The 20,753-nt window shown below is 41.0% G+C and overlaps 1 pseudogene; it reads right to left on the bottom strand.

Annotated features, from left to right (window-relative positions):
• Nucleotides 1–1,851: 1,851 nt before the first annotated feature.
• Nucleotides 1,852–20,753, bottom strand: part of LOC149749918 (UDP-N-acetylglucosamine--peptide N-acetylglucosaminyltransferase 110 kDa subunit pseudogene) — a 32,257-nt pseudogene continuing 13,355 nt past the window's right edge.

Genomic DNA, 20,753 nt, shown 5'->3' with positions numbered 1-20,753 from the left:
AGTATAGGGCTTCCCTGGTGGCACAGTGGTTGAAATTCCCCCTGCCGATGCAGGGGACACGGGTTCGTGCCCCGGTCCTGGTAGATCCCACATGCCGCGGAGCGGCTAGCCCCGTGAGCCATGGCCGCTGAGCCTGTGTGTCCGGAGCCTGTGCTCCACAATGGGAGAGGCCACAACAGTGAGAGGCCTGCGTACCGCAAAAAAAAAAAAAAAAAAAAAAAAAAAATCATAAGTATAAATATGTAAATAAAAATTAAATAAATGGATAGAATAGTATATCAGGTAAGTGTTGGAGAAAAACAGCAAGCAGGGAAGGGAGATGGAGATTATTACCTGGTAGGAGGAGGCTGCAATCTGAAACTAAGTGGTCGATGAGGGCTTTCTGGGGAAGATAAAATATAAGAGGGAACTTAAGTTTGTGAGAGGGAGCAAGGTGCATATCTGGGAAGTGAATAGTACAAGCAGAGGGAACAGTCAGATGGAAAGGCAATGAGGCAAGAGTGGGTTTGGAGTATCCAAGGAGCAGAAAGGATGTCAGTGTGTGGAAAACAGAGGGAGCAAAGTGGAGAGGAGAAGGAAATAGTCAGACAGGAAACAGAGGCCCACATTTCTAGGGCTGTGGACGCACTTTGAGGACTTTGCTTTTCCTGTGAAGGAGCCATTGAAGAGACTTAAGTGACATGATCTCACTTATGTTTTAACAAGATTTCTCTGGACGCCATGTTGATTAGAGACTGTAGGAGAGTAAGGACAAGCCCCAGAAGACCAATAGTTGATTCAAAGAAGTGATTACTCAAACATGGTCCCCCTCCTCTGCATCAGTAAGGACGCAGAGCAGAAATCGGCAAAAAATGGCCACAAATCAAATCAGGCTCTCAGCCTGGATCTGTGGGACTGTGAGCTAATAATGGTTCTCACGTTTAGAAAGGTTGCTGAAGAAAAAAGCGTAGAAGTTACAGAAACTGTATAAGGCCCACAAAGCCTAACTGCTTAATTCTTTTTTTTTTTTAAGGGCAACTCATTCATTTATTGTTTAAAGATTGCAAGACAACTTCTGAATTTATGTAGCACAATTTAAATGTTTTACTTTTTTGATAAATCAGAGTATAATAGAGAAAACAATTAGTTTCCAGTAATATCTATATCTCTATGCAGAATTAAGTCTTCCACAGACATGTAACCTGGAAACAAAAGCCTGTTACAATAAGCAAAGCTTCAACAGAGCTGCTACTTTTCGGGCCAGGGAAAGGTTCATCCCTATAGGAGGAGGATGTGCTATGTAAAATGGCTGCAAGGTCACAGCCTTGAGGGCGCTGGAAGTCTATTATCCTATCCCACATTAAGTAGTTTGGTGAACTTCAAACGTCCGTTCATCTGCAACCAAGCTGGCAAACTTTAACTGATATTTCAAGCAGGTAAAAAATAAATTAAAAGAAATCCTTACACTGATGTTCCTTGATTCACACTGTTAAATGGTTCATTAACATGTAATTCTGGCTAAGAATTACATTTGAGACTCCTTGCTCAGATTTTGGTTAACAGTACAAATCTTTCAGAAATTCAAGTTCTTATTAATCAATAATTTGTCAGCTAGGGTACATTCAGGCATCAGCTGCAACTACAGAATAGGTGCACTGCCTCAGCGCTGTGGAGAGACATAATCCAGAACGCTACTAGCAGACAAAACATCTGTTACTAGACAGCACAGGTGCAGTACAGCAAGACAAAACCATATATTCATGTGTGCCGCGGACCAGCCGGAGAAAGAGGATTTCACCGCCCAGGGTCAGGAGGGAAGGGGTAAGGAACTGAAGTAGCACTGACGAATGGGGTCAGAAGGACCAAGACAACTGACGGTTGCAAGGCAAATTTTATTATGCTACAGTTGCAGATAATATAGACTAGAAAAAGGAAGGTTGCCAGATGGTGGTTTACATTATCTACAGACTGTCTCGGCTCAAGGTTAACTTCCCTGGGAGAAAACCCATAAACCCAGAATCATCAAAAATAACCTGCATGTGCAGGGGGGAGACAGCTTTGTTTGTCTCATTTTACATTCTTTCTGATCTCTGGGCTCTGGTGATTTATCTCCCATGGAATGGAACAAGGAGGGGAACAAGTAGGGACAGTCCCTTCGAGCGGCGGCCGCATGCCTGGCATGTCCTTACCTGCTCTCAAGGCTGACTGCTTCCCACAGGTCCCCCTTTTTTATGTTTTAACTTTTGCTGCAAAATAATTCCATGAAGTTTAGTGCCGAGAGTAGTATACTGTTGCATGAGGATACGAAACAGACATGAGAAGATTATTATCAATAATAGGCAAATTATGGCCAGGGTAATAAATCCTGACAACCTTCCAGTAATCCAAGACTGAGGGTTTAACCACTTTAAATGATCCAGTAAAGTTTGAATTACATCTTCTGGCGAAACATCAACAAGATGTGTATTTTGTATATCCTGAATTTCAGCATTTAATTTCTTAAGATCAAGACTAATATTATTACCTGACCAAACACTCAGCAGATGCATTTTTACTTTTTCCCATTCCCAAATACAGTCACTGTACTTTTAAGGAGTAACACACATCCATGTATACTTTGCATGACAAGCTACACGCATCCTCAATTTTAATGCTGCCATCTGATCTCCAATCCCCAAAATTGCCTTTTTAAATTCACCTAACTTGTTATTAATCTGTAAATCTATGTGACTTTGTAAAGATAAAGCAAGACTGGTATGTTGAGATAACGGATTAGCAAAGTGAGCATGATGAATACTCTGTGAAAGAGCAAGACCGGCAGTAGCCACGGTAGCAGACAGAGCAGCCGAGGCAAGTAAACTTACTATTAGCCACCCAAGAAAGCGTCTCCTTCTCTGCAAGGCTTTAGAGAGTTCCACCCATGCCTGTACTCCAGTATCTTCATACCAAGGTTCTCTCAGATGTACAGGCACCATAACATACATGGGTTGCTTTAGTATAAGCACAGATTGCATTCCTGCAGAAGGGAACATACAACTGCTAAAAGTACAATTAACACAGCTAATATTATATCCTCCTTTGGAAGAATTACCAATGTTAATAGAACCACACAAACGTGTATATGGAGGAGCAACACAAGTTTTAACAGGTGTACTGGAATAAGTTAGAGCTAGTTTCCATATATCCCTGTTCTTTTGAAATGTGATAAACCTATGTATGATGGGAAAAGAAGAGATAAGAATTGACACCTTGGTATAATCTATAGTACACCATATTTGGTTATTATTCCAAGATGCATTGCAACGTTCAAAACTGGATCCAGGAAAGTTAACAGTCATAAAAGGAGGCAATTGGTTTTTTGATTTTCTGTTAAGCATAGTAACCTTATGTCCAGCTATAAGTATCCCTTGTCCTCCAAGTAAACGCTTCATACAGAAATAATTTCCTGAATCTTCACCTGTAACCTTGGCTATAGTAATAGCGGAATCCCTAAGTGGTGAGGCGTATGAGATTTGACCTCTAATATTAATAGCTTGCCCATTTTATACCAAATGATGGTATCATTACGATCCTCTCGTCGGCTGGTAGCCGGGCATGTAAGAGTAATGTTGGTTCCTGTAAAACGAAGGATGCCTGGAGAGCCTGACAAACTCATTGATTGATCCGTTCCCTCATAAACATCTGTATGCTCATAACTAATAGCCTTTACACATCCAGTTTCCAGATGCAATGGGCTAAGACAGACAGGATAGGTACTAAACCAGTTAGTATAATTTACATATTGATTTGTTTTATATTCCCAATAAGAGGCCCATAAACAGTTATCATTGTAAAATACAGGAAACTGTGCTTCAGACCAAGATATGGGTTGTAATAGTGGAGGATCAGGTACACAGGCCCAGTAAGTTGCTGCATTAACAGAGGGAACACATGAAATGGTTGCCAACAGAACCAAAAATAAAGTTACAGGTGTAACAGGATTATTCTGTTGTTTCACTGACTCTTGAGCTCGTGAAACCAGTTGTTTAATTTGTCCCCAAGTTGGAACATCACTCCTTTGAGTCGTCCTGGCAAGTGGTCTCCTCTTCTTCTTCTTTTTCTGAATCAACACTGTCAAATTTTCCGGAGAGGTGCAGAGCTTCTTCATCTTCTGAACTAGGTGAGCTGTGGCGAGCCATCTATTTGCTTGACTAAGCGCTCAGGAAGCCAGCAAGGTCCAGGCGCTGATCTGGGATAAGATACACACGTGACCACGTCCCCAAATCAACACAGGATCAGGACCACGCCAAGTGCTGGTTAACGGATCTTTCCAGAGGACCTCCGGAGATTAAGAGGCCAATCTTGGCTCAGCCACAAACCTTCCCCCTGCAGAGCAGCCAAATTTGTCAACAGTGAGAACATTTAAAATAAACAGAGCATGATTTATAAGGTTACGTGGTGTTGTTCTAGACAATTCCCCCCTTTTTATTTTTTCAATAGTTAGCTTTAAAGATCTATTTGCACGTTCTATAATACCTTGTCCTTGAGGGTTATATGGAATGCCTGTAATATGGGTAATTTTGTAATGAATTACAAAATGTTGCAAAAGCAGCGGGCCCATTATCTGTTTGAATAATTTTGGGAAGGTTCATGAAAGCAAAACAGTGTAATAAATGAATGATAACATGTTTAGTAGCTCCTCCGGTCTGTGCTGTAGCACAGAGGAAATCAGAGTAAGTATCGATAGTGACATGAACAAACTGTAATTTCCCAAAAGACGGGATATGAGTAACATCCATTTGCCATAAATGTCTAGGTAATAATCCACGAGGATTAACAACATAATGTGGAACAGGAAGGTGAGGTAAGCATTGTGGGCATTGCTTAACAATTTGTCAGGCGGCTTCACGAGTAAGGGAAGATTGTGTGTGTAATGTAGCCGTCGACTGACGGTGTAGAGCGTGCAACGGCTGTGCTGCTTGTGAAGCAGTCTGATCATAACTTACCGTAATATGAGGGTGTCCAGGACATGGACCATGAGCATCAACAGCATGAAGATAATGAATGCAGTACATTAGCCATTCTTGACAGCATGACGAACGGAAAGGAGGAGTACAGTAAATTGGGACATGTCCTGCTTTAGGGAAAAGAGATTGAGGAGGAGGAGTAACTTCAACTCTATTCTTGGGAGGAAAATGTACAGGATAAAGATCACGTTTACATCGAGTTAAAACATCTGCAGTCGCATTAAGTTTAGTCAATGGACCAGGCAAGTTAGAATGAGCACGGATATACAGACCTGCAACAGGACCATCGTGGGAACGAATAAGCTGTTGAAGCAAACGAAAAGAGGATGATAATTCAGGGTTATTAGTATGTCCTATGGTCGCAGTCTCCAGAAGAAATCATAAGCTAATAAGATATTTACTATCAGAAAACAAATTAAAAGATATAGAAGGCAAATGTTTAAAAGCCATAATGACAGCATACAGTTCAACACGTTGAGCTGAAGTCAAGGAAGTTTCTTTAATGAGGTTTGCTCCGTCGTCAATGATTACAGTAGCCACTCCTGAAGAAGAACCGTCCGTAAAAACCAAAGGTACATGAGGAACAGGCTGTTGCCTAATTATAGAAGGAAAGATATGAGTTAAGTTTGCTGAATTGTTTCAATTTATCAGCAGGGTCATGGCATTCCAAGGTACCTGAAAATCCTGCAAGAGCAAGACCCCATTCATTACTATGTTGAAAAAGCCAATTTTGTTGACTAACTGAATAAGGGATAATAATTTGAGAAGGTTCTATACTTATAGGTTGTAAGCATCTAGTTCTACCTTGCATTATTAAATTACTAATAAGTTCATAATAAGGGTTAATAACTTTAGAGGGTGTAGTTTTCATATGAATCTATTCAATAATTCCAACAGTTTGCCATAAGACGGCAGTAGGCACATGAGGAGTTGGACAAATTATGAAGAAAATTGGAAGGTGAGTATGAATTCTAGTTAATTGTGTAGAACTGATAGATCTATTGACTATTTGTAAAGCTTGAAATCCTTCTGGAGTCATAGAGCGTGAAGAAGAAGGATCTGAGTCACCTTTAAGAACATCAAAGAAAGGCTGTAATTGAGCAGTAGTAAGTTTTAAGGAAGGCCTTAGCCAATTAATATCTCCAAGTAATTTTTGAAAATCATTTAATGTTTTTAAATTATCAACTCGAATTTGCAGTTTTTGAGGCCTAATAGTAGTCTTATCAATGTATTTTCCCAAATATAAAAATGGAGATTGTCTTTGAATTTTTTTTGAGGCAATGACCAAGCCAAATGATTGCAAGGACTGTTGTAAAAACTGAAAAGCAGTCTCTAACAAAGAAATATTATCAGTGGCTAAAAGTATATCATCCATATAATGTATGAGATATAACGATGGAAACCTTTTTCTCACAGGAGTCAAGGCCTGAGCCACATATTTTTGGCATAATGTAGGACTATTTGCCATGCCCTGAGGCAATACTTCCCATTGAAATCTCCTCATGGCTTCCTTAAAATTTAAGGAAGGCAAGCTAAAAGCAAAATGTTTTCTATCTTCAGGAAACAAAGGAATAGTGAAAAAACAATCTTTTAAATCTATAACTAAAAGATGATAATTGTGTGGTATGGCTGTTGGAGAGGGTAGGCCTGGTTGAAGAGCTCCCATTATTAGCATAGTTTTATTAACAGCTCTTAGATCCTGTAATAACCTATATTTTCCAGATTTTTTCTTGATAATAAAAATAGGAGTATTCCAAGGACTACTGGAAATTTCTAAATGCCCTAATTGTTCCAGTACTAATTGTTCTGCAGCTTCTAATTTCTCCTTTGTGAGGGGCCACTGGTCCACCCATACAGGGTCATCAGTCAGCCAAGTAATTGGATCAGCAGTGAGTGGAGGAGAATCCAAGGCTCCTAAGAAAAACCCAGACCTAGTCTATCATTTTTTATTATCACATCAATAGGATAGACAGTTCCTTGTTGATTTGTTCCCAGCCCTTTTGTGGGAAGAAATCCTTGATCCAACATCATATTAGAGACTTGAAAGTTTGGACTATAAAGTAATACTCCCATTTCTTTTAATATATCTCGGCCCCAGAGGTTTAAAGGCAGCCCAGGCAAAACATAAGGCTGGAAGTATCCTGAATGGCCCTCACTATCTTGCCATAATAAAAACTGACTACTTTGCATAGGAGAAGAGCTTTGTCCTATTACGTGAAGTTCTGTAATAGTAGGACTAATGGGCCAATGTTTAGGCCAGTGTATCTGCGTCATAACAGAGACATCAGCTCCAGTGTCTAACAAACCTGAAAAAACCTTTCCATTAATGGTTCATTTCATTTCTGGACGTTCTTTCCCTATCTTCTGAATCCAGTAGGCAGCATTAGACGATCCAAAAGCCTTTGTTTCTCTCTTTTGATGTTGTCAAATTTGTCCATGAGGTACAAAGGGCAAAAGTAGCAATTGTGCAATTTTATCACCAGGAGAAATAGTTATTATATTTTTAATAGTTTGTGCCATGACTTTTATTTCTCCTTCGTAGTCAGAATCTGTGACTCCTGGCATAATAGTTAAACCTTTCATGGTGACACTACTTCTTCCCAATAATAGTCCCATCAAACCCTTGGGTAAAGGTCCACAGATGCCCGTAGAGAGGGCCTGAGGACCCATTTCAGGAGTTAATACATATCGGGCGGAGGTACTGAGCTCCAGTCCTGCGCTTCCTGGTGTTGCTCTGGAGAGCGAGGATATTGTATGTTTTTGTTTTTGGTTAATGTCTGATTGATAATTTGAGGAGGATACACAGACATTGCCCTTATTATTTGTTGGGGCCGGGGAAGGCCCCGGGAGGAGTTCCCCGACAGTGGTGGCCCATCCTTGTGGGCCACTGAGCAACCATCTTGTGCCCAATGTTTTCCCCTGTTGCATTTAGGGCATAAACCAGGGATTTTCTGACCATCTGGAGGTTTTTGAGTAGGGAAGGAAGGACTAGGGTTAGAATTAAAAGATCTACATTCTCTAGCAAAATGACCTGCCTTTCCGCATTTAAAACAAGTCTTTGTTTTCTTTTGACTGTTTTTAAACCCCACTTTAGTTAATGCTGCAGCCACAGCAGCACCCTGTATGTAAGTAGGCCCAATGTCTGCACAAAGGCGAATATAATCCTCCAATGTTCCCCGTTTTCTCCAAGGTCGAATCGCAGCCTGACATGCATTATTAGCATTCTCAAAAGCAAGCTGCTTAACTACAATTGTACCAGTGAGTCCGTCCACAATGAGTCTCCCCACCGCCTGTGACAATCTATCTACAAAATCAGCATATGGTTCATCAGGTCCCTGTCTAATTGTTGAAAGATCCTCAGTTTTGTGTGTAGAAGGTCATTTCCTCCAGGCTTGTAATGCCAAATGATTTATTTGAGGATAAGCAACAAAGGGATAAGTTAATTGATCTTGTAAAGAAAGATATTGTCCTTCCCCAATCAGCATATGAGAATCAACTGGAATATTATGGGCAGCATTCTTTTCTGCTTGTTCAGCAGCCCGTTCATAAAAATCAAACTTCCATATTAAATAATCTCCACCATTTAAACAAGCTCGTGCAATAGACTTCCAATCGGCGGGGGGGAAGAGCTTCTCCTGTCAACCATAGCAGTAGTAAAAGGAGCAGTGGGCCCATATTGAGCACAGGCAGATTTTCAATCTTTCAAAACTTTAAAAGGGAGAGACTGATGCTCCTTAGTAGCTTGTTGAGGATTATTAGAATCAGGTCTTTCTATGACGGGACAACGGAAAATAGGATCTTCTCCTCGTTTTATTGCTCCTTGTACAGCGCGCTGCAAGGGACTGAGCATTTTTACAGATGTAGATTTTTGAGGAAGACAGTCCTTATTAACCTGCAGCTTTTTCACTGACTTATCTATCATAGCCATTAGAAAATCATCCTCAGGATATTTCTCTCTTTTATGTTTAAAAGCCTCATCTGTTAAGTCCAAATGTTCCTTTTCATCTAAAATATTTAAATTAATTAGCTCTTTCGGTTTAGGAAGTGGCGACACAGTAGCTGATAATACAGTCTCTCCTTCTGTCAGAGGCTTATGTTTTTCTGACTTTACATTCAAATCAACACTATCATGAGAAGAATCTAAACATATTTTTATCAGAGTCCACAAACTATATGTAACAACAGGAGTATGAGTAGGCCCTCGAGACTCATAATAATTTTTTAAATCTTCTCCAACTTTCTGCCAGATTTCTATGTCAACAGAGCTGCCATCAGGAAACCAGGGAGATACACCATGGATATGCTGTAAAAATTCAGTCAACTGTGAGGTAGAAACTTTATTACCCCGAGCTTTAAGCATCGAAAGTAAAACCTGAGCAAATAATTCACACTCCTTTGAGCCCTTCTGCCCCATCTTATTTTACTTCTGACTATTGCCTTATGCCTCTATTAGTTTCACTTTTACTGGTGGCCACACATATTTTGCATAAGGGTTCTCTTACCTGCACTTTCTTTTTCTTTTAATTGCCTTCACGCTTCAGGTCCCTGTTCGAGTGCCACTTGCCGCGGACCAACCGGAGAAAGAGGATCTCACCGCCCAGGGTCAGAAGGGAAGGGGTAAGGAACTGAAGTAGCACCGACGGATGGGGTCAGAAGGACCAAGACAACTGATGGTTGCAAGGCAAATTTTATTATGCTACAGTTGCAGATTATATAGACTAGAAATCGGAAGGTGGCCAGATGGTGGTTTACATTATCTACAGACTGTCTCGGCTCAAGGTTAAATTCCCTGGGAGAAAACCCATAAAACCAGAAGCATCAAAACTAACCTGCATGTGCAGGGGGGAGACAGCTTTGTTTGTCTCATTTTACATTCTTTCTGATCTCTGGGCCCTGGTGATTTATCTCCCATGGAATGGAACAAGGAGGGGAACAAGTAGGGACAGTCCCTTCGAGCAGCGGCCGCATGCCTGGCATGTCCTTACCTGCTCTCAAGGCTGACTGCTTCCCAAACATATGTTGCCTTGTTTAAGCCTCAAGCCCTCGATCCTTTGTTGAAATACAATAATTTCATTCCTATGGTTTTCAGTACCAAAAACTCAGCCTCCAGGAGGGCTAAAGTCTAATTTGTACTCCAAACCAAGTAGCAGTGCAGTTCGCTACTACTGAGGCTGAATCCATAAAGACTTCAAGACCACGTCCAGAAGACAAGTTATTATATATAATACCCTAGAAGGTCTGAAACATAATTATCATATACATAGCTGGTCCTTCAGAGCTTTTTACCTATAACATGTTTTTTGATGAAAGTTATTTAATGTACTGGAGATAACTGTGACTTACTGATCAAATATTTGAATACTTATACTTACCTGGGATTTCATTTCTGCTGAAAGAAAAAGGAAGGACAGGACCCACTAAAAAAAAAACAAACTTTAGCAATGAAAGTAAAAATCTTAACACACACTATCACTTTTGGAAGCAGCATAGAGGGGCAGTCAACGGTAAAACACTGGTGAAATAGGTCAAAACTCTAGGCCAAAAATCCATTATTATTATCATCAGTGACAGTACCACAACTGTGCCCTTCAGAATTAATAATCGCTCCTAAGAAACTTCATTTGGCATCAGAAGATGTGTTTAAGAGAAACACTCTGGGAGGTTTTGAATCAGACTTGGTTTTTTGTTCGCCAAGTTACAGGAGAATTTTTAAAGTGGGGGGAAGGGAAGAAGGAAACGGACCAGGAAAAGAATTTAAGCCATCATCTATAAACCAACAAAGCACTGATAGTTCCAAACATTATGTCACAAACTAAAATGACTGATGTAGGCTCAAGTGGTTTATAAAACCTATAAAAAGACTACAGCAGCAAAGTCCCCATTTATCTGTAGAGTTCAGAAACTAAAACAAGGAATATTTTAGCTTAAAACCTTATCTCAAGAGAATCATATACACTTCACATGAATAAAAATACCTGAAACCAAACATTTTTAAAAGCTCCAATACCCAAAATACAAAGAAAAATATTAATCCAGAAGACTCAATCAATCCATGATAATCACAAAACGGCTGGGCAATCTCTATCTCCCTTCCACACTAACCATCCATCCCATGGAAGACCAAGGGAGATCAGACCTTCCAGACTTACCTTCCAGACCTTCCAGACACCTGGATGCTGCAAAATTCTATGGAGACTCCTTGTGGAACAGCAGTTTCCCATCTCTTGTGTCTCTCCCTAGCACGATCATGATCATGCAGGAAGCAAGTCTGGCTGTGCTATTTCTTATCATTGTCTGTCACCCATCTGCAACATGGTATTGTACGGATAAGGAAAAAGTAGTTCCCTTTCCCCCAGAAGGTTGAGACTCAGGTACAGGGTAATTCTCCTGTGCACACAGTCATTATTTAGGCCGATTCAGTGACTTCAACAGGCTTAATCATGTGATCAGGTTTGTTGCCAGCTGCGTAATGCTCCCACATCTGTAGATAGAGCCGCTCTAGGTCCATTGTGTATCGTTTGGTGTTGAACAGAGGGCTAGATGTTCTCTGCTTCCAGACTTTGCCACGAATTTTCTTCAGGTATTCTAGATCAGTTCCCAGTTTCACAGCTATGTCTTCATATTCTTGACTATTTTTAGCAATAAGCTCAAGACAGCCTAAACAAGTGAGCTGGGAAGCTGCAACTCGGGAAGCAAGAGTCTCTCCTGGCATAGTCACCATGGGTGTCCCTGACCAAAGGACATCCATCCCTGTGGTGTGTCCATTACAGAGTGGAGTGTCCAAGCAGACATCAGCCAGCTGGCCTCGCCGAACATGTTCCTCTTTAGGAGCAACAGGTGAAAAAATGATACGGTTCTGGGGAAGGCCCATATTTTGTGCGTACTGTTGAATATTAGGTTCTCCTACTGCTGGAAAACGCAACAGCCACAGTACACTATTGGGAACACGCTTCAGAATATTTGCCCACATCTGCAAAGTAGATGGGTCAATTTTATATAACTGATTGAAGTTACAGTACACAATGGCATCTTCCGGTAACCCGTACTGAGAACGTGTGGTTACAATAATGGTACGGGGAACCTCCTCTCCAGTGGCAGCCTTAATGTTGATCTGGGTAGTTGCCAGTCCATTGCTAAGACTGAATCCATTAATTGTTATCTGAATTTGTCCTCTGTTAATCATTTCAATAACTGCCTCTGCAATAGTATTCATAGGGATGACAGGCATATTAAGAGCTGTATTACTGCTGTCTGCGGTGTCTTCTCCATCAGGACATTTCATCTTGACAATTTGCACATCTGGGAGACTATCAAGAAATGCTTTGAGGTCGATGCCATTCAGCACAATCCGATTGTCATAAATGTGCCCATTGGACTTAAAATCGATGACTGCTTTCTTCTTCAGGTGGGGGAACATATTGGCATGATCACCAATAAAGAAAGTATGGGGCATATAAGCCAGTTTCTCAGAATACTGCTCAGCAACTTCAGCAGGTGAAGTTTCCTGATCAGTGATGATATAATCCATGAAAAGCACGCCACTGGTCCCAGGGTAGCCCAGCCACATTGCCTGAATAGGAGCTGGCCTGAGAGCAAAGAGTTCATTTCGAGCACCCCTGGTATAACCATTCATATTTACAAGGATGTGTATACCATCTTGATGGATGCGATCAGCTGCTTTCCCATTGCATGGAATCTGAGAAAGATCAATGAAATGATGGGCTTCTGCCATCACCTTCGCTCGGAAGTTTGTGCCATCATCTGGGCTCAGGGCATAACAGAAGACCTCAAATTTATCAGGATTGTGCGTGCCTGGAATAGACTGCATAAGATGAGAAGTAGGATGATTCCCAAAGTCAGAACTCACGTATCCTACACGCAGTCGACCATCACTGAGCTTCAAGTCTTTTGGATGTTCGTACGGTGGTTTATGAAGGACACTGATCTCGTCCAAGCAGAGGTTCCCATGGCTCTCAGCAATAGCCTTCCTGAAGCCATGAGAAAGAGGATAGAGCATACTATGATGAGGCTGCACAGAAGGCAACCTATTCTTCTCCAGCTGGTCAGCCACAATGCTGACCAACTTCTTCATTCGCTCATCATAGTCTGTCCAATCACAGACAATCTGCAGGCAATGAGCCAAATCACAATAAGCGTCAGGAAAGTCAGGTTCAAGCTTCAGAGCAGTGCGATAAGAAGCAATTGCTTCTGGAATATTCCCTGAATACTTGTGAATGGAAGCCAGATTGCTGTGGGCATCCGCAAGTGCAGGGTTAATCTGAATGGCACGAGTATAACACTGCAAGGCTCCCTGAACATCCTGCATCTCCTTTAGAGTGTTTCCCATGTTACAGTAGGCGTCAGCAAAGGTAGGACTGATTCGAACAGCCTCCTTATGATGCATCAGAGCTTCCTGCAGTTTTCCCTGCTGCTGCAATACACTTGCTAAATTTGAATGGGCAACAGCAAACTCTGGGAAGACTTCTAATGCTTTACGATACAAGCGAACTGCCTCTTCAATGTTTCCCTGGTCTCCTTTGATATTGGCCAGGTTATTCAGAGAGTCTGCATGGGTGGGGCACAGCCGCAGAGCTGTATTATAACAATCTTCTGCTTCGGCAACACGGCCCTTCTCTTCCAGAGCGTTGGCTAGGTTGCAGTAAGCATCAGGGAAATGTGGTTGCAATTCAATAGCTCGCCTGTAGGTGTCTATTGCCAGATCCATCAGGCCTTGCTCATAGTATACACAAGCCAGGTTGGCACGTACCACTGCATGATTTGGGCTCAAGCTTAGGGCACAAAGGTAAGCTGCCACAGCTCTGTCAAAAATCCGTGCCTCTTTCAAGACATTTCCTAAATTGATATAAGCATCCAGAAAATTGGGGTCAAGGGTGACAGCCTTTTCAAAGTGATGAATTGCAAGCCAAATCTCCCCTTGTGCATTGAAAACACAGCCAAGATTACTCCAAGCTACTGCAAAGTTCGGTTGCGTCTCCACTGCTTTCAAATAACATGCCTTGGCTCCTTCCAAGCGACCCAGGGCTTTGAGCAGGTTCCCCAGGTCACTGCGAACACAGTACAAATCAGGATTGCACTGAAGAGCAGAGACGTAAGCTTGTACTGCCCCTTGCATGTCGCCTGCTGCTACCAAAGCGGCTGCCAGGTTAACATAACCGTCGATGAAATCTGGCTTGAGATGCAATGCATGCCGGTAATGCTCCATTGCTTCCTGCAACTGCCCTCTTTCCTTGTACACATTCCCCAAATTCGAATAGGCTTCTGCCAGAAGAGGGTTCTGTTTAATTGCCAGAGTACTAAAGTGGGCAGATCTGTCCAGCCTTCGACACTGGAAGTGTAGAGATGAAAGTAATAAAAGTACTCCAGTATTGTCAGGCTCTTGTCTCCACAGCTGCATGCAGCGTCTCTCAGCTGCCTCAAAATCTCCTGCCTGATATTCTCGATGTGCCAACTCAGCTAACCCTTGGAAGGAAAGCATACGTTTCGTTGGTTCTGTGCTGTCGGCCACGTTGCCCACAGAAGACGCCATCTGGAGCTTCTGGAGAGAGTGAGAAAAGGGGGTAATTGAGTCCCGCTGCCGCCACTACTGGCAAGAATGTTTCCAGAGGTAGCAAATACGAGGGCAGCAGCCGTACCACTGCTTTGGCAGGCTTAAGCGGCGGCAACAGTTACAGGCACCGAACCTTAGGAACTCTGGTTGGCCATCTACCTCTCACGCTCTTGAAATCTTAATTCTTAACCCTGCCCTCTTCCACCATTTTTCTCCTAATCAGGGAATAAAAATTACCTATACACTTGCCTTAGAAGAAATCAAAAGTCAGTAGTCCAAACACTTTTTAAATTTTTGTTTTCTGTCCAGTTGGAAAGGAAATACATGATTGACTTTACTTCATCATTCATGTAGTCAATGTGGAAAACATTAGGGCCGTGTATTTCAATACAGTAAGATCAGAAAATTTTAAATTGGCCTTCCCAAACCACTAATAAGTAACCAACGTTGTATATAATGCTCAAATCTTAGAGACTGAGTTTGATATTTTAAAAGTTCTGAAAGGATTAGCTAATTTCTCCTCATCATATTTCTCATGCCTCAAACCCGAGTATTACTTTTTTAAAAATAAATCTATTTATCTTTATTTATTTTTATTTTGGCTGCGTTGGGTCTTCAATGCTGCGTGCAGACTTTCTCTAGTTGCGGCGAGCGGGGGCTACTCTTTGTTGCGGTGCCCGGGCTTCTCATCACAGCAGCTTCTATTGTTGTTCCACAACTCTATGGGTTCCTTTTTAGGTCCTATGAAGAACCCTAGGAATTAGTTCATGGAATTATAAGTTTTTGCAAAATTGTCAAAAGTGAGATATTTTAACTTCCATCAGGTAAGACCAGCGTCTCTTTCTTTGCCAATTTTCCTTCTATCATATTCCGCTATGTTGGATCATATTGGAATGGCCACAGGCTTTTTTGAAATCTGGCTAAGGAGATTTTCTTTTTTCTGTGGTACGCGGGCCTCTCACTGTTGTGGCCTCTCCCGTTGTGGAGCACAGGCTCTGGACGCACAGGCTCAGCGGCCATGGCTCACGGGCCTAGCCGCTCCGCGGCATGTGGGATCTTCCCGGACCGGGACACGAACCCGTGTCCCCTGCGTCGGCAGGTGGACTCTCAACCGCTGCGCCACCAGGGAAGCCCTAAGGAGATGTTTTAAGTGAGGCTATTGTGTGATTTTCAGACACCGCCGTATGTAATTGACTATATACTATCCCATTACAGGAATAACTTCCAGTACTCATACTGACTACTCTACTGACTTAACCTAGCACAAGACACAGAAGCATAAGGACAAAAACCACCTTACAATATAGCCATGTCTTGCACTTCACAGCTCTCAAAGCATGTGCGTTTGAAGAAGAAAAAAACAACTGAAAAGTACAAAACCAGAAGCTATTCTGTGGAAAATTATTTCAATCATCAGGCATGTGAAAGATAAGTCAAAGATTCAGTTCTCATCAATGCTTAGTCAAAACGGAAATTTTCTTCTGTCAGGAATATACTCCAGGGGCTTCCCCGATGGCGCAGTGGTTAAGAAGCCACCTGCCAATGCAGGGGACAAGGGTTCGAGCCCTGGTCCGGGAAGATCCCACATGCCACGGAGCAACTAAGCCGGTGTGCCACAACTACGGAACCTGCACTCTAGAGCCCGTGAGCCACGACTATTGAGCCTGCGAGCCACAACTACTGAAGCCTCCGTGCCTAGCGCCCGTGCTCTGCAACAAGAGAAGCCACCGCAGTGAGAAGCCTGTGCACCGCAACGAAGAGTGGCCCCCAGTCCCTGCAAGTAGAGAAAGCCTGCGCACAGCAACGAAGACCCAACACAGCCAAAAATAAATAAATAAATGAATATACTCCATCAACAATGTGTGTAATGGAATGGTGTATTTTATCAGAATCCCTGTAATGCACAGACCTATAGCAGTACTGAAATCAGTAATGCATTTATAATAGTAAATACTTATGAGGAAGTAATCCATAGAGGTTTTCTCAAAGTTAACAATGAAAATTAATGTGACATTATCAATAATAAATTGTGAAGCTGAAATAAACTTTTCTAAACTATTAATAACTAGAAGCAAATTCTAATCAACCATGTTACAAGAAATCTATGTCTAAAAACTGCAAAGTTTATTTCTTAAAATTTTATTTCGAAAATACATAAACTGTCGTATGAGGAGGCAGTTAAAGAATATATAGCTAAAAGAGTGGGGGAAAAGTTTTATAGAGACACATCTGGCAGTAGTTGATTTTTAAATGTCATTTTTCTAGATTTTGTGACACCTATAGTATTGATATTTGAAAGCATTTAAAAAATTGTAATTTGAAGAGTTGCTACTTCCAGGTAGAATAAAATATTTTGAAGCAAAACAACGTTTCCACTGAGAAAAACAAAAAAAGCCAAATAAAATAGCCAGCATTCAATCAAAAAGTTCTAGACAAACCAAGAGATAGAATCATATGGCTAAAATTCTAAGAAAAGAACAGATAATACAAAAATATTTATATAACATATTGTGTATCTTTATCAGGAAAAGTCTTTATCAAGAAAAGACTTCAAAATCATCAGAATTAATATTATATTTTATTTATTTGTATGTTATATTTACACATAGATATTTATATATTTATATAAAGAACTTAAAGATAAAGCCCTAGTTAAGGCAGTGACAATAGCAGTAGCAGTGGGAGTGAAAAGAAATGGTTATATTCAAGCATATTTTGTCAGGAAAAGTCCAAGATCAAATGTCTGACTGCATACATGGGATGGATAGACGGAGTGGGAAAAATCAAAGTTAACTATAGAGGTTCTAGTGAAGATGGGGTTGCCGTCACCCAACCCAAGGGGCTGCGATCATCCCCAAAGTCTAGGAGACTCAAAGGGAAGGTCATGGTCAGAGGCAAAGTTAATTGGTGGGAAAATAAGACTCCCAGTCTCTCCATCTCCTTATACCAGTTTTTTTTTAAAACATCTTCATTGGAGTATAATTGCTTTGCAATGGTGTGTTAGTTTCTGCTTTATAACAAAGTAAATCAGTTATACATATGTCCCCATATCTCCTCCCTCTTGCATCTCCCTCCCTCCCACCCTCCCTATCCCACCCCTCTAGGTGGTCACAAAGCACCGAGCGCATCTCCCTGTGCTATGCGGCTGCTTCCCACTAGCTATCTCTTCCTTATACCAGTTTTGTTTTTCTGCTCATATACGTAGCAGCATTTCATTCAAGGGGAAAGTCATTGATCTGACTGGTCAAATTAAACAACATAGTTCAAGGCACATTTACAGTGGTTAGTTCCTCCACAATTTAGAAAGTCACATTCACAATTTCCCTCTTCCTATGCCGCGGAACACATTGGCCATTCCTCCAAAGTTTCCACTCCACAGAGTGGACCAGAGATGACGTTAGCCCAGAACTGAGAGCTTGGCATGAGATGGTGTCAGCCCCACGTAGAGCTCTGGCATAAGTTATAACCCAACCCAGGTCTACAGAGAGCTCTGCATGGAATCCTGGGAGTAAACTCAGCCATAATAATGTGATTCTGTTTTTCATTTGCTTTCCTTCCTTGCTTCACTTTCCCTGGCCACTCTGACAAACAAACTTTCAGGCATTCCTGGGCCACTCACTAACTTTATTCCATTTAATGTCATCCAGATTCCCAAGAAAATTACTAACTATAAGGAGGGAAATTTGGAACATGGTGAGTTTTAGATGCCTGAAATATACAGGTCATTGAATCCAGTTAAGTAGCAAATTATCTGGATCTCAAACATGCCAGTAGAATAGCCGACTAAGCTCAATTTAATGTACTCTTACTGGAGACACATGTAAATTCTGGGTCAATTTTGAACAAGTTAAAAGCACCTAGCTGAGATTAAAAGAAAGAAAGGAACACCTGCATGTTTCAGAAAGTAACAGAGAAATTAAATCCAGAGAAAGAAGAGCGGACTGATGTCTGTGGGTTCCGTTCCTTAGTATAGGCCTTATGTAAATAGGGGCTGGAGCTAGAAATCTAACATTACCTTGAGGCCAGGAATTTAGACTCAGGATGGAACAATACTGAGAAGTTGGTACAGATAGCCTACAGAAATTTCATGAGGAACCGCTTAGTCCATTAAGAGGGCCAAGGGCGGTGGTGAGGAAGATTGATATCTCTTGAAAACCTTCAGCTACAGAAAACATCAACACCTCTGAAAAGTAGGCCTGTCCTTCCCAGCGTTGTGATGGCCAGGTTGTCACTAACCTGTAAGGCCCTGTATGAATCAGAAACTGCAAGGAGAGTAATTCAAAGAAAAACAGATGCAGGATGGGTGTGGCAATAAATCCTAGGACCCTATCAGAAACAAAATTAAAACCACTCTAAAGGGAAATTTTAACAAACCAGAGCAGAGAGTATCCTAACCAGAACAGAATAATAATTCTGAGGAAGTTACTTTAGTTATTTAAGTAATATTCAATGCATTTCCATGGCCAGGCCCTTTTGAAGAATTCTAAAACATATACGAACAATTCGTTTACATCTTATATATCCGACCATCCAGAGCAAAATTCACTTAAGTACTGTACTGGTGGAAATTGGGCAGCACTATGGAGACAATAAAAAGGTGTTTACCATCAAAAAACATCAAGGTAAGAAAGAGAATGTCTAATTTTTAATTATCCTGTGGTTTATTGAAATCTTTTGGAAACCCAAAATAGAGAAAACCTAGGAGGCAAGGAAGACTTAAATCTTTAGAGATTTATCAACTCATCTATAAAAGCTTTATTAATCTCTTCTTTTAATATCATTCCTGAGAGGTATAAATGTGTCCAGTGATAGGGTTGAAGAAGCCTGAGAGAATTTCAATTGTTTACTATTCTTGGTCAGCTATTAAGACCTTTCAGGAGCATCTTGATTTTCATGGCATCATCCAACAAAAAGCAGGATATCTTACAGGAAGTCCTGGTCCACTTTTTGGCTTGCTTTTGTGTTTATGTTTTTGGTTTTCTCACATTGGGCGGTACATTAGGCTACCTATTGCACACTCCCTCATTCATGCATGCATTCATTCAAACAATATTTACTGAGTTGAGATATTTAATTAACACCCAATAAATGATGTTTAGATGAATGAATGCGCTTTTTATCAAAGTAAGTGTAAGTACTGAGAAAAATTACAGAATGTACGATCCCAGCCCCACAAAAGCGTATAATTGTGTTGAGGATATAACACATGCTGGTGAAATAACTAATATATCATATTGGACAGCTTCTAAGTTCAAAAATGAGTTTTTATAAATAATCAGAGCCTAAGGAGGACAAAGAAGGGACAGTTCATTATGGGTTGAATCTATCAATAAATGTACATTTCAGATGAGATTTGAGATTGACCTTAAAGAAAGAAGAGGACTTAGATATATGAACAGAGAACAAAAAAGGCATGGTGATAGCATGTGCATAGATAGTGTGGCCAATATTTACGTTCTTCATTAAAGACAGTCAGAGATAACCCAAATGTAACTGTTTCCATGGGTCCATTCTCAGTATCCAAACAAAACGGCAAATCCTATCTTAGTAAAACTAATGAAAAACACAGTCTTTAACAAAGACATTGTGAAGGAAAGGGGGAGAGAAAGGCTTGCATCCCACACCACACAACAAAACTTATTTAATTATTTGTTTCATTTTCTCCCTCTGAAAATTTCCTCTCCCTCTCTCTGTACGTCTCTCTTCTCCCACATCTGGCCACACTCTACCAGCCACCTTTCCAGATCTTTCCACAACTCTCCATCCTAGTTTCATTATGCCACAAGTTGAACATCTCACAGGTCTCCAGGATGCATCCTCATCACTTATTCCACAAAGACAAACAAAGGACACTTCTCAGGATCACGTTTCTTGGAAGGAAGAGGTCACGAGGAGTGATTATAAATAATATAAGGTGGAGAGCAGTGACTTAAAATACCATTTTTTCCTCTTAGAATGTGAATGCAGGGAACTTTGGGAAACTAGAACATCTAGAAAGGATTCATTGATAATTATTTATTTTCAATGAATAAAATAAAATGTAATAATACGGCTAAACTCTGACAGTTTAACCTTTTCAAAAGTTGCTTTCACACACCTTCACTATTGGGATGTTTGATAAACACATCTTTCTTCTTTCTTTGCAGATACTGGCACCAAACTTTCAAACAATAAGAACCTTCCCGTAAGTCCCTTGCCAG

The sequence above is a fragment of the Delphinapterus leucas genome, chromosome 3 (genome assembly GCF_059928025.1).
Source record: "Delphinapterus leucas isolate spDelLeu-1000000601 "Yukka" chromosome 3, BTC_Dleu_Yukka2, whole genome shotgun sequence".
Taxonomy (NCBI): domain Eukaryota; kingdom Metazoa; phylum Chordata; class Mammalia; order Artiodactyla; family Monodontidae; genus Delphinapterus; species Delphinapterus leucas.
The sequence above is the reverse complement of the archived record's forward strand: the minus strand, read 5'-3'. Positions and strand labels throughout refer to the sequence as shown.